Consider the following 18,529-nt stretch of genomic DNA (forward strand, 5'->3'; position numbering starts at 1 on the left):
GACCCAATGCAGTTTGGTTTCCGGAAAGGACGAAGCACCGTGGATGCCATAGACACTGTCACAAAATTAGCAAAAAAATTACTGGAAGGGAGTAGATGGCGATGGGGTAATAAGCAATACTGCGTTGTCATTACCCTCGACATAAAGAACGCCTTCAACTCGGCCAAATGGACGCTAATTATAAGGGCCCTGAAAGAGCTAAAGGTCCCGGATTACCTTTGTCGAATTGTTACGAGCTATTTCGAAAACAGAGTTCTGGTTTACGATATCGAACACGGTCCCGAAACATACAAAGTTATTGGCGGTGTCCCAAAGGGATCAGTTCTTGGTCCTATCTTGTGGAACATAATGTATGTCGGAGCTCTGAGAGTAGCGGTGCCGGACACAGTAAAAATAGTAGGATACGCGGACGATATTGCGGTCGTAGTAGTAGCGAAAACTCTAAGTGAAGCGAAAAACAATTGCAGTGAAGCCATAAGCCATGTTAAAAACTGGCTGGATAACGCCGGTTTAGAACTAGCAACACACAAAACTGAGGTGGTGCTAATAAGTAGTCGAAAGAAAGTTGAAAGCACTGAGATCAGCATTGATAGGCATACGATAAAATCGAGCCCTCACCTCAAATATTTGGGAGTGATAATGGACCACAGACTTTCATTCAAATAGCACCTAATCGCCACACATAACAAAGCGGCGCGGTCTGTGTCGGCAATCGCTAGGATAATGCCCAATAAGCGGAGCCCCAGACAGCAGGTGCGAAAGCTACTGACATGTGTCAGTAATTCAATAATTTTGTATGCGCTACCAATAGGGAATAGAAATGCCCTGCGAAGGAAAGCCTAACGGTAGTTCCGCAGGGAAACACAGGTCTGAGAGCAAGGGGGGGATTTAGCACGTATGCGCTGTACACTTTATATTGTACAGTGAATCGAGCATAATTGATGGTACGGGCCATCACTATCTTTCGAAGAGTAGGCATTGGGCGCATGTCACGTCGTGGAGCTGTCGGTGCGGTTGTTGCTGGTGTTGTTCGTGGCGCTGCTACGGGGGTAGCCCCAGGGCGCGGCACAGTGACAGCCGAACGCATGGTTGGCGTAGGTGTAACTGGCATTTCAGCGTCCATAACTACCTGTATGGAAAAAAGTGGACATAGTTAAGGTATAAGGTGGCAAGTTGCGATTTCTCTGGGATAACTATGGGATGACGTTCGTTATACGTCAGGCTTGAATTGGCAAGCCGACCACTCGCACGGAGTACTCCTTTCGTGTCAATGAATGGATTTCAGACTAAGAGTGAGCTCTTTTTATCTATCGGCTTCGATTCTCTTAGTAATGATATTTCTCGGCTGAAGTAACGCGCTTACGTAGATGCGATAAGAGCAACCTTTACTTTTTGTAAGTCTAGGTGCGTCTTTGTATCGCATTGGGACTCTAACGAAGACACTCCCTTAATTTTAATTTTGAGTCGCTCTATGAACTTGAGCATGTAAGCGATTGCCCTGAGGGCGCGGGGATACGAGGAAAATCGCTCAAGGATGTCATTATTCTGCAATGTTGCGTGAAAGGAGTCGATTTTTCGACTTTCTGGGGCAATTATATTGCGCATAGATGATTGGGGCGAAGAATCAGGAGATTCTGTTAACCATCGGGGGCCATTCCACCAGCGGGTGGTGGTGACAAGGTGCAGGGGTTTGCACCCTCTTTTACCTAGATCAGCAGGATTGTCAGCACTGGCTACACATAATTCAAGTCGTGGCGGACTAATTGTTTTTAAAGGAGCCACTTTTGCTTTTACAATAGTTACGCAATATGCCTTTTCAGAAGCGTCACAGAAGCCGTGTAGTTCGACTTTGTGCTCTGGGGCATAATTTACCCATCGTGGGATTTGTATCTGTGAGATATCATGTAGATTGCTCGCAAACTGGGATCACTTTTCTAAACGCAGTGGTTTTACTTGTTCGTCCCAGTCGGTACCATCTAACCATAACTGGCGAAAGCCATCCTGCGGGGTCGAAAAGTTTCGCCACAGAGGATAGAATTTGTCGCTTTGTTATGGCGGATAACGCAGATATTGACTCTGTCGTGTATGAAAACTGGTCAGATATCGCATTTCATTGGATCCCCAGAGTTTTTGTTGTACTTTCCTTATCGAATTTAAGGAAATTAGTATCTAAGCAATTTTCATGTGGTGTATTTTTTAAAATATTAGGGTGGTTCGCCGTTAACTTTTTCAACGGAAACCCTGCGGTTTTGAGGGCTTTTACCACTTGTGATAGATACATATGGAGGACAGTTGACGCCAAAGGTAACTGTTTTCAATTTTTAGTCGCTGAGTGAACTACTGGGAGATTTTCGGAAAATAATTCGCTGAAAATCTTGATCGTCTTTATGTATGACTATTTGTCTATAAATTTTTTCGACGTCTCCGTTAAATACGTATTTGAATATACGCCAATTTAATATGAGGAGCATTAAATCTGGTTAGAGCGTGGGTCCCTTAAATAGAATATCATTTAGGGAATTCCCCGAGCTAGTGGATCTTGATGCATTAAAGACAACTCTTACTTTAGTTGTTTTTTTGTCTGGCTTTACTACTGCATGGTGCGGCAAGTAAAATGAGTAGTATTTGCCGTTGATGATTTTTTCGCATAGGCTTATTTCCTCCATGTGGTCTAAATGGAGATGTTCTTCCAACACACCATCATATACTGGTTTGAGTTCGCCTTTTTTAAGTAGGTTTTTTTCCATACTTTGAAACTGCTGTATTGCAGAGGTGCGAGAGTGACCTAAGCCGATTGTGTTGGGAAATTGTTGTTTTAGTGGTAGTCGTACGACGTATCGACCATTATCTGATCTAGTTGTTGTGGCTTTGTAAAAGTCTTCACAATACTGGTCTTCTGGGGTTGTAATTGAAATGGGGGGCAGTTCTTCTATTTCCCAAAATTTTTTTAATTGTGAATTGAGGTATTCGTTTGAGATTTCTTCAACTTGAGTGGTCATAGTGGTAACTGGTTCCGTAACTAGTCCACTTAGGATCCAACCGAAAATGGTATTTTGGGCCAATAGGGTATGTGAAATTTTCTCAATACCTTCGAGAATTATCTGTGGTATGAGATCGTTGCCTAATAGAAGGTTATTTGAAGGGGAGTGTTGCAGCTTTAGGTGTGAAACCTTTTGCCAATGCTTGCTATTTATATGATAGCTTGGAAGCATATTTGTTAGTTGCTGTAAGACTATAGCTTCTGCTTGTATGTGCTTATCCGCTTGGGGGGATATTAAGATAATGGGGCAGATTTATTAGAGTTTTGCACTACTCCTCCGCCCATTCCTGTAATTTCAAAATTGGCTAGTTTTGTTGGCAGTTGTATACTATTTCGAGCCCTAGACGCTATGAAAGATCGTTGTGGTCCTTGGTCTATTAAGGCCCTAAGTTTAAACAGCTCTCCTCGGTGTTCGATGGAGATGACTGCTGTGGGTAGTAGTATTCTACTTTCGATTTCGCTGTGTAGCGTTTGTAAACGAATGACCACCCTGTGGCAAATCAATGACCATCCAGCAGTCAGCATTCAGGAGTCATCAAAGATCGACAACCTGATAAAAACGTTACTTTAACTAGCACCACTTATTTTTGTTCTTTTTATATATATCAATAAATATATCTCAATAAAGTTAAAAACGTTCGCCTTTTAACTTTCAGTTCAGAAGTGGGATGAATCTGAGTGCTAAAAGTATACGTGAACGCATAAAGGCATGTAAAGTTGTTCAAATAGGAAAAGTATAGCCATAAAAGTGCAGGAGCCCTAGCGCTCCGACATTCCCATTACGTGCAAACAAGCGGCGATTCAGCAGTTACATTTAAAAGGCTAATTTGACAATGAGTGCGAAAGAATCAGTCATGTAATCAGGCAAAACCAATCAACGTCAACTAAAATGAAGCATCAAGGCGAAACGGAAAGCTATCACATTTGTGTAAATATGTATCTACGATCTACAGCGACAACGAACCACTAAACGATCAACGAAGAGAGGAAGCAATGATAAACGATAACAGCGAACGAGTAACGTTATATCAGAGAACTTAGAACAACGAGAAGGTGCAAATTGAATTTTGTATGATGCTCGATTGCTTGGCTGAAAAATTGAGATCAAGGAGTTCACCATTTTCTGTAATATTTGCTGTTATTTAACAGAAATGAGATTTTATAACAACGTTCTCTGACAAATTACGTATCTCCCAATATAAAGAGAAAAATGAAGCGAAATGAATGAGAAAACAAAAAATACAAATGCCACTTTACATATGCATGATTATTTTTTGCCATATAAACGATTTTTATGATAAAAAATTGATAAAATATGATTTTTTTTGCACAAAGGAGGATTGATAAAATGCGAAAGATTATGCAAAAAATGATATTTTACTATTTTCATAACTTTCTAATTTCAATTGTTACAGAACTAATAATTTATGTATGTACATATGCACATCAATATGTTATATAATATAATAAAATAATATATTATCACTTATCAATAAATACATGTGCGCGCACCGCTCTATATGTAAGTATGTATGGACAAATTATAAATTTGTAGTAAATCAGACACCAACAACATTTTCATTTATGGCGCACAAGCAATAAGCTAAGTCGTTTCATTCATAAAAGCAAACGCCTTACACATCTCCCCTAGCATGCGCTTGCCTAATAGCGTCTTTTCGCGACGATGGCAAAAGCTAGAAATCATAAATTGAACATCTTTCTGATTTTCCCTCTAGAAGGGAAAAGTGACAACCCTGCAAACACAGAAAAAATTACAAAAGTGGCAACAAAGCTTTTGTCGATTTAAAATATTTCATAATTCTAAAATATTTTTTCGTGGCTCGCAAAAATCTTCGTCAATATGTATGCATGATCATATAAAAACATACATACCTATAACGATTTGTAGGCAAAGCTGTTAGAGCGGCAAGGGAAGCGATGACAATCGGCGAGCGTTCGTTTATTTTTCGGCACATCTCGGATTTTCTACCAACAACACAATGTTGGGACGCTTTGTCGTCGCGTCAGTCCTTCGACAGATTAACTCTGTGACATAAAAGCAAAAAACGTGTCAACGGAGTTTTCACATGAAGAATTGAGTGTACATATATACTTGTACATACAAATACATACAAATGTGCAAACGACATAATATATGTAAGTACATATTTACGTACATAATTACTTTTACACATGCATTTGAAAAGAAAAATTGAAGCATGAATGTGAAATGCCGACGACAAAACACAATTCTGTACTTTTGTGACTCCATAATGGTGTCAAGTAAATGAATGATTTTAAGAAATATATCGAAATATTTTTAAATTATTATTAATAACTAACAATATAGTGCCTTATAGTTGACAAAAATGTTTATAGAAAATTCAGCTAGACTTACAAAAAACAAAGGTCGCACTTATCGCATCTATCCAAGCCCTCCTTATATGGGTAGTTTATGAGAATCATCTATAAAAGCTTCAAATGTACGCTCACAAAGATCCCTCTAATTTCATAGCCCTAACCCCAGGGCATGTTTTCAAAGGAGCATCCATTCTAGCCACCACTCTACGCCAAAAGAACTGGCACACCCTAATGAAACAAACCACTGCTAAGAACACTATAGGAATTTAATATTTTATTGTCCTGTCTTAAGGGTTCAGATTTGGAAACTGTTTGACTCGTTCAGGTAACCAGCGAATATCACCCGAAAGCTTTAGATAGACTCAGGGAACGCTTCCATAATCCCAACCTGATTTTTTTGGAAGGTATTACCTCGTTATTGCTGGGCACAAGCTCCAATATTGCTTAAGCAATGCTGATTTCCATTGTCATTCCATAACAAATGGAACGAACCGCTAGACTAAAAATTGCTTCTAACTTGGCTACAATGCACCCCAGTTTTATAACGCCACTGTCAGTTTCTGCAATCTTTCGACTCCACCATAAGTCGGATTTCACCAAACAGATTCGTATATCTACCCGTTGACAAATTTCATCGTTCGCAATCACTAAGCCTTCTGGTGTTCCCTTTTCTAGCGATAAACACAAAATTATTGATTATTCTCAATTTATGGACGATGCCGCCTAGAAATACGACCTCTGTAATAATTGTCTGAGCAAAGGTCACAGAGTAGCTCAGTGTGCATCGAAACATCGCTGTCGCACCTGTAATATAACGCATCATGACAACGCAACTCTGCCTACACTTCAATTTCAAATCCTTCTCCCATTTTGCAATCGTTTCAAGCTTTGTTGACATCGTATTCAAACCAAACTCATACATACAACAACCTAGCAGCCACGCATTCGTATATGGTGACGGGCAGTTCATTTTAGCAACAGCTTTAGCTCTAGTTACAGATTTCATGTATTCGTACAAGCTTGGAAGATCTCTTCTTGACTCATGTTCCCAAGTGAACTTCATGACTGAGGAATTCGCACAAAGGCTTCACCTTCGACGAGAAAAGTATACATTGGCATTCACAGTAATTCAGTTGCCAACCGTAAAGTTCAAACAACCACAAAAATTAAGTCACGCACATCATCATATCAACTTTTGCTCCAGTTTGGAAGAATATTTTGAAGTCCTCGCTGTTTGCAAAGTTAAACTTGGCCAACATTTATTTACATTCCAACAGACATTATATGGCTGGGTTGTTTCTGAAAAATACCAGTTGAAGCACTCTACACCTTCAAAGTCATATCTGTTTTAGCGAAGACTCTATCGACACAAACGTGCACCGCCATTGTCGCCTGGCCACGCAAACCTATTAAACTTGATTATCAGATTTGTGAACGCCACTTTATAGTCACTTTATAGCCACAACACATCATATTAATATACTACTGGACGCATAATTCTGAGGCTGCAATTTAAGGCCAATCCTGCTGTACTTAGAGCCTCATTCGACATCGCTCGTCGCTGATTCCATGTAATCAAACGCCGGCTTTTGCGTTCAACACTTTATCCCACTACGTCTCGTTCATGGAAGAATACCAACGGCTTGGTCCCATGTCTGTAGTAAAGACGCATCAACACAGTTTCGAGTAGTATTCGGTGCCTTTTGGCGAACTACGACACGCTATCACCGCGGATTTCACTAAAATGTACATGCAAGGTTCCTATATTACTAAAAACAGAAGTTATTGAGATATTTCGACGAGGTCAGCCAAACTATGAACAAGGTAAGTATTACCGATAGCTCCATAGCAAATGCACTTGGCGTGACAACGAATCAGCGTAGCTACACGTTGTTGTTCACCTTCACACCAAAACAAGGATACAAGTCTGTTACAAAGCGCACAATACTGTCCATTACTCGTGCTAACCTCAAAATTAATTATGCAAGATTTATGGCTACTAAAATTAGGATGAGACGAGTCGGTGCCTCCATATGAACATTAAGCTTGGAATAGCTGTTTACCATCTCTTAACTCGCTTCCAATCTTCAATCACCAATGCCTCGCTATTGTCCACTACTAAATGCCCGCGACATTTAGTTACATGGTTTTGCGATGTACTAATTTATGCATACGGATCAGCGATTTACATACACACAGAGGACTCCGACGGACAGGTTGCAGTACATTTACTTACGTCGAAATCAAGTCGCACCAGTAAAAAGACAGTCTCTTCCAAAACTTCCACCTTCTCGCTCGCCTGTATGCTAAGGTAAAGGATACATGCACCTCTGTTCCCGTAAATAAAACAACACTATGTTACGCTTTCAACGTTCGGGCGCAATGTACTTGTAAGATGTATGTAAGATGACAAGAACTGACTGCAAGTGGACAATGGAGGTACGTGCCTTCCAAGGAGAATCCAGCCGACTTAGTATCTCGAGGCTGCCCTGCTGCTGAGTTGAAATCTTCGATATGGTCTTCTGGCCCGGGAATGTTTTTTGCTAAATGCACTGAAATGGTCAAAGCACACATAAGATATTGAGCTTGACATGGACATTGTTAACGCAGATAAACGCAAGAAGACATTTGCTATAGTTAAGAAGGCAAATTACTTGATCGATGTCATTGATGGCATAAGCTCCGTCTGGCTCTTTTTGTTCAGTGACAAATGCAGACAAAAACTTACGCCATCTGCTGACGAATTACGACGCGCATCATGTAGCATTATCTTCAATATTCAGTAACAATATTTTTCAAATGACATTCAATTGCTTCGCAAAAACCAAGCTATTGTATAAAAAGTAACTTGAAGTTTCTCACTACATTCCTGGATAATGTAAACGGTTTTGAGCTCGTGAAGGTTGGTGGACGTCTAGATTATGCAGACTTACCAAACTCTCAGAAGCAACCGATTATACTACCAAGCGATTCTCATTTTGTACTAAACATACGTTTGAAATCTACATTCGCCCTTAACAGATTATAACTTTGGATTGTCAACGTTAGATATGTTGCTCGTCGCATCGTGCGTTCCTACGTACATTGTGTTGGTTATTAGCCAGTGCTGTTACATCAGGTAATGGGACCACTGCCAGCTGCACGCCCTAAAGAACGTTGCGGAATCGACTTTTGTAAACCAATAAACACATTTCTTCGAATTCGAGGAAAACCACTTACCAAGTGGTCTCCAACTTATCAACCAACTACCATAAGCTAAAGGCCGTTAAAATAGAAGTAGAAGCCATTCTTAATTCACGTCTGCTATACTCAGCGTCTTCAGATCCTAAGGACTTTGGGGCACTGACTGCTGGATATTTTGGTCGGTGATTTATTGCGTGGCTTACCTAAGCGCTCACTAGATCTGGAGACCGTCTCAGATCTTGATCGCTACAACACAATCCCTGTTTTTGGCGACGCTGGTCGGCAAACTATATCAATGAACTGCGAGCCCATACCAAATGGACAACACCTTGAACCGATCTCATTGAGGGTACTTTAGTAATCATACATGACGACAACCTGCTACCGCAACGCTGGAGACTAGGTCAGCCGTGCTTGGACGAGACGGTCATCTTAGAATGGTGAATCCCCGAAATGCTAATGGAACCCTTTGTAGGCCAATACACAAATTAGCCATTCTTCTGATTTCTTGAAAGATAGTTCTTTTAACGGGGTATATTGGGTCATCCTAATGACATTTACCTGAGCTCCGGATAAAATTCTATCATAGTTCTCATTTGATTGAATAAATTCAGTTCACTGCTTACATGCATACACACATACATGCATTGTAGTCATAAATGTCTTGTTATTATTTTCTTAAACTTTGTAAAGAGAACAATATAGATAAACATATGATCAACTATTAAAATAAATCATTCGGTCGGTCGATGGATATCTGGTACGGTTTTTATATTTTGGTTCTTTGAACGTTGCCGTTGACTGCACACCCTCAATTATTAAAAAATTAAAAAAAGGAAAGAAAAACGCTTCTTGCTGCAACAGGAAGTGTTGAACTGCTTTAACACATTTTTTACAGAAGTTATAGGCCAATTTCGACAATTTTTGGACATAAGCAATATCTTAATGTGCAAATATTTACTCTGTAATTATTATTGATGTTTAATTTGTATACTGTAAAGTCAAAGAATCAGACGGAAAGTTTGTTATATGAAAATTAGGCGTGGTTGTCATCCTATTTTTGCAATGTCTAATAGGAACGTTTGGATAACTCCACAAATAAAATTTGAAATCGGTAGAGTAGTTCCAGATTTTGACATTTCACCTAAAGGTAGGCGGTTTGCCCTGGCACCAGATCCTAAATAAAATACATTAAGCCATTGAGGGCGGAGCTACTCCCACTACTAAAATATTTTTAGCCCACAACTGTCTATGATTACTGTGATCTCCTTTACCAAATTACAGTTTTGCATCTTAATTTGCAGTTTACTTATGTCACTATAAATATTTTATTTTATGTCGATTTGTGGACGTGGCAATGATCTGATTACGCCTATCTACGAACTCGTCATCAGTTTTTTCCCAAGGAACATGTTTTCATCTCACTTTTTACTCAAGTTATCACTTGAACGAACAGACGGATAGACGGACAAAGACATACCCATATTTGAACTACTCTCGCTATCTTGATCATTTATATATATGCACATATATAACCACAACCGTTAGGTGAACAAAACTTTTATACTCTGTAGCAACATACTGCAATAATATAACAAACACACTACCAAAACAAAAAAAATTCTAAGTTTTTATAATCCAACAACAACATATAATCCAATAGTCTTATTACAAGCAATAACGATCAAGTCAATATAAATAAAAAATAGAGAATAAAATTAACGATTTAACTACAGTCTCAAATATTTTAAAAAATACGATCAAGAAAAGATAATTTGTTTAATAAAGAAATACATAGCAACAAGTCCCCAAAATCAAGTCAGACTAATTAATGAAGAAATAATATACGGTAAATACGCAATGGGCAAAACTGAATATAATAAATGCTTTACTTCTAAACGAAATAGATCTACAAGAAGTCCATAAAATTACAAAAAAAAAATATATAACAATTCCGAGCTCGTTGAAGTAAAAATTCCGGAATTAGAACCAACCTCCCATAAAAATCTATTAATAAAGCCAGTAGTAAAAAATAAACTTATAGTTCACTTAGAAATAAATTAAAAACATGAAACCCGACATCTGAAATTCACATACCTCATATATTATTGGAATGAGACCATAGCTATAAACAACAAAAAGTACAAAAATAAGAAGAAAACTATATCGAAACCGGAAGAACCAATCATCCAAATGACACTAATAGAATTAGAGCGTCTTTAAATACTATCATTGGAATCCCTACAGGCACTAAACATAAAAAAATAGAAAACAATTTGACCAAATAAATACAGATTCCTTCTCGAGAATGGCGTTGATCCACAGCTAGTTTAGGGTAAATTTAAGAAACTATTTTCAGTCATAATTTTGTATTCAATAAAGGAAAACACAATACTTTAAAATTCAGTCATCACCTAGCTCTCGCACCGATAAAACGTCTCTTTCGCATTCCGAGTGTTTTTTCGAGTTTATTTACATTTAGTTTTTCGTACATTTGTTTCCTCTTCTCGGACTTTTGCTATACGTTCAATCCGGTTTTTTTTTCTAATTTTTTCTTTTCTACTGTTCGCTTACGGAAACTTTTTAAATAAGTGCGCATCTGTTTACACGTCGAGGCGAATCGTTTGGCCATACTAGATACGTGCCCTGGTAAAAAGAAACGGAAAACTAGTAAAAGCGTCTTGATTATGAATTTTCCAGAGCTTTCTGAGTTAAAAGTTGACAACCCAAAATTCGTAGTGATTGAAGCTACTAACACGACCAAACCACTTTCTTCCTATTCTTGATTTGCCATTTATCGTGCTATTAAGTAATTTATCAGTCGAATCCACTCTATATCTACCTCTCGAGATGGAAAGTTGCTTCTGCTTGTTAAGAATAAGCCTTACGCGAATCTCTCAACCACGTAAAGGGCACGATATTTACACAGAGGAGGAAACAGTAAATGAGCACTGCACTCAAGGTGTTGTGCCAGTGTTTAAATTTATTAAGTTTATTGAAGATAAGCCGCGGGGTTTTGTTACTAACTTTTAACCCTTACAAGTTACCGAATAAAATCGACGCTGTCTTGTGTAAACTTTTGGTACGTTAATTTATCAATTCGCCAATGCGTTGCAAAATCTGCCAACTTCTTGATCCCAATAAAAATATCATTAGCAACAAACAACACCGGCTGTTTCATCCAATAACTTATATGCTTCAATAGCATCCAATTTAACTGTTAACGCCAACAAAATTAATCCCCTAGCAACACTCAAAAAACCAATTCAGCAAAACACATCAAAAATATCACTCAATTTACAAACTCTCCGTCTTTAGAGCAAATCATTATTTCCGTTGCCAATTGGGAAATCCGCTCTAGCATTACTTAAACACGTCTCAGCGACACCAAAAACAAACGCAACTAATATCTCTCTCCACAGACTCTGATATCTCACTTGGACTCTCTTCCTACAATGAAATCACCTCTAACATGACGTCTTATATTAGCTCACCTTTGTCTTAAATAGTTTCCCCATACTCCCAAATGAACTCACCTTTCTTTCCGTCTTCCAAATTCTAATCTCCACCTTTCGAACCTCTCCCATCCCTTTCAAAATACTTTCAAAATACTTTCCAAGACTCAAGAACTAACAACATCCGAAGATGAAATTTAATACACACAAATAACAAATTTTTTTTTGTCTGCCTTATTAATGACGCTGGAACATAAACGGGTACAACAATAATTACGATGAACTCCTATTACTCATAAAAGAGCAAAATCCAGATGTTATGTGTATTCAAGAAACACATATCCCAGCTACTCCCAGCAACAACATTTACTTTCCTAACCAATACAGTGGTTATCTTTTATTTAATTTATTTATTGTACATACCATCCAAACCAATAAGCAAGGCGTTTGTATTTTAATAAAAAAATCATATCACATGAAATAATATATTTAAATTCCACACTACCAATAATAGCTCTTAAAATCCACTTAAATTTTAGCTTTACTATCAATAATACATACATACCATCCCAGCAAGTTTTTAACGAAATTTACCTAAAATATTGATTTTATCAATTATCCCGACAGATTTTGTAGGCAGGGGACTTCAATGCGCGGGTCCCACAAATCAAATACCAGTAGTTTAATAATTACTAATTTCATTTTAAACAGCAATCTATTCCTAATTAACAATGACGCCCCTACAAAGTTTTCCACCCATTCGTCCCTAACGAACGTCGACCTTTCTCTATCCTCTCCCCAGCTCTCCCCCATAACCAGTTGGAAAGCTTCCTCTATTCTTAGAGGTAGTGACCACTTCCCCATATCAATTTCCCTTCAAACAAACTTCAACTTTGACAAATATAAACACCTCCCAAAATTTATAATTTCACGCGCAAACTGGAATGTGTTTCAAAGTGAAATCCTAAAAATCTTAGCCATCCAATCGACAACATTAACCAAGCAACATCTGCGTTTACGAAACTTGTTCGCTCTGCTGCAAATAAGTCGATTCCTCAAACCAAACGCAGGTTTTCAAGCGACTTGCCTATCTGGTGGAACAAGGATATTCAATATATGCGTGATAAAAAAAATTTATACTGGAATACTTTCAAGAGATCAATGTCTGAATATAACCTTAATAATTATACAATAGCAAGCGCTCCTTTTAAAAGAGCTGTACAGATTGTTAAAAGGAAAAGTTTTGAGGTATTCACTTCAAGAGTTTCCCCTGCTTCGACTACCGCAAAGATATGGTCAGACATTGAACTTTTGACTGGAATCCCTCACAATATTGAAACAAATCAAGGTCTTTTGACCAACTCCGCAGACGTCTCGGCAACTTTCTTTTTCTTTCAACATTGGTTATCTGCCACCTATATAGCAACGAATCAAAAGTTTAGCGTGAGAAATTACTTTCTGCGAATTAGAGTTCGCTTTACAACATGCTAAAGGCAAAACACCAGGCATCGATAAGATATCTTACCCGAGCTGCCAAAAAAAGGCTATTCAGCCTGTACAAAACAATTTTCCACCAAGGACCATACCCACATAACTGGCGAATAGCTACCATTGTCCCAATTATTAAAAGTCAAGCAATGAATCTGAATAGTTCTTATAGACCCATTGACCCCCAAAAACTATTGCTAGACACTTTCATGGTTCGCAACAAAAAACTATTTTATAAGTCACAACTAAACGGATTTCAAACATCAGCACAGTACAATGGATTCACTTATTCAACTCCAACACTATGTATCTGACGCTTTCTTCACTAAAAATCACGGCACTATCCTGGTCACTGATTTGTAGAAAGCTTTTGATTGCGTAGGAATCCATGTAGTGCTAAGTCAATTAGCATCTTGGAAGACTGGTCCAAAAGTTTTTAAAATAATAAAAGCTTTCATGACCGTAAGAAAATTTTAGGTTCGCATAAACAATATTTTATCTTGTTTGCATCCTCTTTAAAATGGTATACCGCAGGGCTCACCGCTATCGGTGGTGCTATTTATTATTATTATTTGCTTTTGATAAGCTAACTGAATTAATACTCAAGGCATTAAATTCACAATGTACGCAGATAATGCTATTATTTATTTATCGGACAGCTTTTCTCGCTTATCTGCTGTTTGGAACATCCGCAACACTGCTACAATTATTTCGAATATCCGTGACCTTTGTATTAAATACAGCCATAAAGTCGCACTACTCTGGGTACCAGGACATGTTGGTATTATGAGAAATGAACATGCAGATCACGCAGCTCGGCTTTTTGAATCAGCACCAACCTTTCTAAATGAGCCACATGAAAGAAACGACCTCTGTAATATGCTACCTCTGATCGCTACGTTCACGAAATTAGACACACGGAATGGAGACATTTTGACCATCGATACTCAACCTTCAACTTTACAAAGACAAAAGTTGTATATCCTAAGAAAATATCTCGCCCACAAACTGCCATCTTCACACGCTTCAGGATTGGCCACACACAACTCATACATCAGCACCTCTTTACTGGCAAAGTAAAACCATCATGCCCTTTCTGCACATGTACGTTATCTCTTCACCACATCTTCAACGAATGCTTGGCTTTAGCGAGTATTAGGCAAAATCACAACCTTTTTCCAAATTATCAAGAAATGTTAAAAATTCTTCCATTTGTAAATATAATATTATGAGTATTTATAACCGATTGTAACCTACAAAATGAAATATAACTGAATATTTAGTTTATAACCTTAGATTTTTTCTCAGACTCGATGGCTTTAACAGCTCGTAAATTTAATACTACTTTGTATATTTCTAATAAATAATGTATATACATTCAGTTACTTAAGAGATATTTAACCGAACATTTTATACTTGGCTAGATAAGTCAAATTAATTTTTAAATAAAGTGATACAAATACCGAATTTACATCGGAAACATCAAAAAACACGGGTATTTTTTTAAGTTAGTGAAAAATACATAGTTCTTCGATCTACAAGTATAACGAATGGCACCTTTGGTTGTAATTTAAAACGAAAAAAAAACTGTCCAAAAAATTAACAGAAATGTATATATTGTACATACGAGGGCATACATTCTTTAAAGTGCTGTGGCAATAAACGTAGTATAGTGTATAAAGAAAAAAATATGGTGGTCCATTTCGAGGTTCCTTTTTTTTTAAAGAATCAAACAGAGGAAAAAGGCTAACGGTGTGGCCAAACGACCGGCCCAAAACGTAAAATTATATACTCACCGAAGTGTTCTCTCAAGAAATCCATTGACTGATGCGATGTGGAGGAAGTGGCGCCGTCTTGGTGAAATCAAATGTCGCCGAGATCACAAGCTTCAATTTCAGGCGCCAAATAGTCGGTTATCATGGCGGTATAACGGTCGCCATTGACGGGCGCCACAATAAGATACATGACTGTGATTTGGTATACAGGATCACTCAGAGAGAGACAGGATCAGGCGTGGTCCCGCCCCCTAATAGGTTTAATGTGCATATCTCCTAAACCACTAAAGCTATAATAACAAAGTTCACTAGGAGCAAATGTTTTTAGCACAGCTATTGACGGTGTAGAATTGAGTGAAATCGGGTGACAACCCCGTCCACTCCCCATATAACGGTACTGCATGCCAGACATTAAATTTAATCTCTGGGATGGTATAAGATGACTTTATAGAAACCGAATTCAAAATTTAACAGTGGGGTGGCACCGCCACCCATATCTTGGAATCTGTTTAACCGATTTCAACCAAATTTGGTACAGAACATTCTTTTCATATTTGTATATTATAGTACGAAAAGGGGCGAAATCGGATTACAACCACGCCTATTTCCCATGTAATATCATTTTGAATTCCATCTGATTTTTTCACTTTCAAGTATGCAAATCAAGCAACAATGATTATATCGGCGTAAAACTTTGTGTGAATAATACGTTTAAAGTATGCCACCTTGTGACCAAAAATTGTATGTTAAATATTTTACAGTGCCTTTGTATTCGGCTCGAAGGCCACAATTTAAACCTTCAATAAAAAATTCTGTTTTGTTTTACACTCGCTCGAATTATAGTATTTATTGGGATTTTTTCCCCCTTTTTATCAAAGTAATCACAATGTTTTCGCACAAGGTTTAAGAAAAAAAATAATAACTAAGACGCCACTAAAAGTATGCCGTTGAGTCGCGCCAAACAATATTTGCAAGAAGCGGATTTTGGTTGGTGGATCGATGAGGTTCAGAAAAAATTCTAAGGTTAGTAAGCAAAAGGAAAGCACATTGACTGCGCGTTTTAATTATTTGTAATGGTTAAACAAAAAACAATAATTTGCGAAAATTATATAACTGTATAATTACTAATACTGAATAACTGTGTATATCATAAAACGAAACTAATTCATACACCCTGGTTAAAAAACAAAAATATAAATTGAAAAATTAAATAACTGTGTGCGATCATAAAGCGAATGGAACAGATTGAGCGCTTTCCCTCAACTCTTGCAGAGATTTTGAAGAATTACTAGATAGAGCAGTTTAGGAATACAATTTTACAATCCACTCCACAACTAAACAAAAACCAATAGAATACTTTATCAAACGCAAAGTTTACATAAACCCCGAACAATATGAGGAAGCCAGACAAAATAACATTCAACTTTAACCAAGAACAAGACTTAGACGACAATACAATTCGACGCGTAGAGACTTCAATTAACGAACAAATACCAAACCATCCCTTCAAAACCACACTGCTGTCGTTCCTCGGTGAAGCAAATAATTATTTAAGTAGAGTTAGGATAAATAAAGCCATTCACAAAATATCATTAAATTTTATAGGATTCACTTGAAAATGACTATAGAGATTATAATATTTTGATAGAAAATATGAACAATGTCTTGGAAAACAACCACAGGCAAGTTGTTATGAAATGAAAATGGTTTAATACTTCAAATTAAATACAAATTAGAAATAATAAAAAGAGAATAAACTATCATTGCTTATGTCAAACATTAAGCAAAATCAAATATAATAAATTCGTGTATAATATCAGACAAAGAAATCGAAATTATGAAACAATTTCTAGAAAACGAAAACATACTATTTATGAATAAAAGCGATAGCTAGTAAAATTGCCAACTGCACAAAAATAAATAACCAACATGTTAAAAGAATCAAAAAAATAACAAATAGTATAATATTTTTAAATAAATTCAATGGATATGTAAAATTTTAAAATAAAAATAAAGAATTAAATGGATCATATTTGATCAAACATTGTAATACGAGTATTGAGATTGAAAACAAAATGTATTTTCGAAGAGAAATAAAAGAATATAAGCCATTACCAGTAATATTACAACCAAAGCAAAATAAGAGAAATTTTGTCTTTGATTCGGAGGAAATACATATAAAACAGGCTGAGTGCGCGGAAGAAGTGAAACTTCATTGGATACATAAAAGGATTAAGATCAATGTTATTATCTTATATATAAAATTCTTGTGTCATGGTGTTTGTTGCCAAACTCCTCCGACACAGATGAGCCGATTTACAAAATTACCTTTTTATTCTTATCGATTCTATACACAGATCCACAAGATGGCAATAGCATATGGTAAGTACTACTACTACATTCATTAGTAGTATAATCTCGGGTGTGCTTCTTCTTGCGAAAAATTTCTTAATCCATAATGTCCAAAAACATGTTTATGTTTTATTCATGATTTTCTATTTACATTTTGATGATTTTGTATGATTTACAATCTACTAATATTCAGTTATCCCTCAAAAAACACATTTTCATTGGTTGAAATATATGAAAATAATGTTTTTGAATCACAAAAAATTCTGATTTTGTCATTACATGTGTACATTGAATAAAAACACTCTTGACGAACTTTCGTTTTGGACTATATAATTGAATCATAAGGTTACACGGGTTGCGCCGAGTAAAGCGCGATCTATTTTCAATAAGTTTTTTTTTATATAAAAAATGAAATATTTTATCCAAATTTTTTATTAATCCCAATATACATATTTGTTAAAAAAATATTGAAAATTCGGAAAAAAGTTGCTTCCGCGTTGACAGCAAAACTTCTGACAAGATCATCAAAAGTAGAAAACAAAAATTGAACTAAGACCATTAACTAAGTATTGGACGGAGAAAAAACAAATAAAGTGAAAATTGTATTTTTGGTAGACGTTTTTACCAAAAAAGGTAAATTTCTTCGTGCAAGACTTTCCAAATTGTATCTCAAAGACCTGTGTATAAGTTCATAAAGATCGGTTGAGTAGTTCATGAGAAATCTTGACAACCGACTTTGAAAACACAGTTTTGAGAAAAACGGGTTTAAAATTTTAAGTGACTGTATACCTAACCTCGAGCGCAAAGCTTTTCAAAGATGTACTTCCAAATGTATTACTGGGCTCAACTTGAAAATTTATGTAACCCCTTAAGTT

At 36.8% G+C, this 18,529-nt stretch overlaps 1 pseudogene; it reads left to right on the forward strand.

Annotated features, from left to right (window-relative positions):
* LOC138858277 (importin-4-like) overlaps positions 1–18,529 on the forward strand; it is a 550,887-nt pseudogene that overhangs the window by 106,453 nt on the left and 425,905 nt on the right.

This window comes from Bactrocera oleae, chromosome Y, assembly GCF_042242935.1.
Source record: "Bactrocera oleae isolate idBacOlea1 chromosome Y, idBacOlea1, whole genome shotgun sequence".
Lineage (NCBI taxonomy): Eukaryota > Metazoa > Arthropoda > Insecta > Diptera > Tephritidae > Bactrocera > Bactrocera oleae.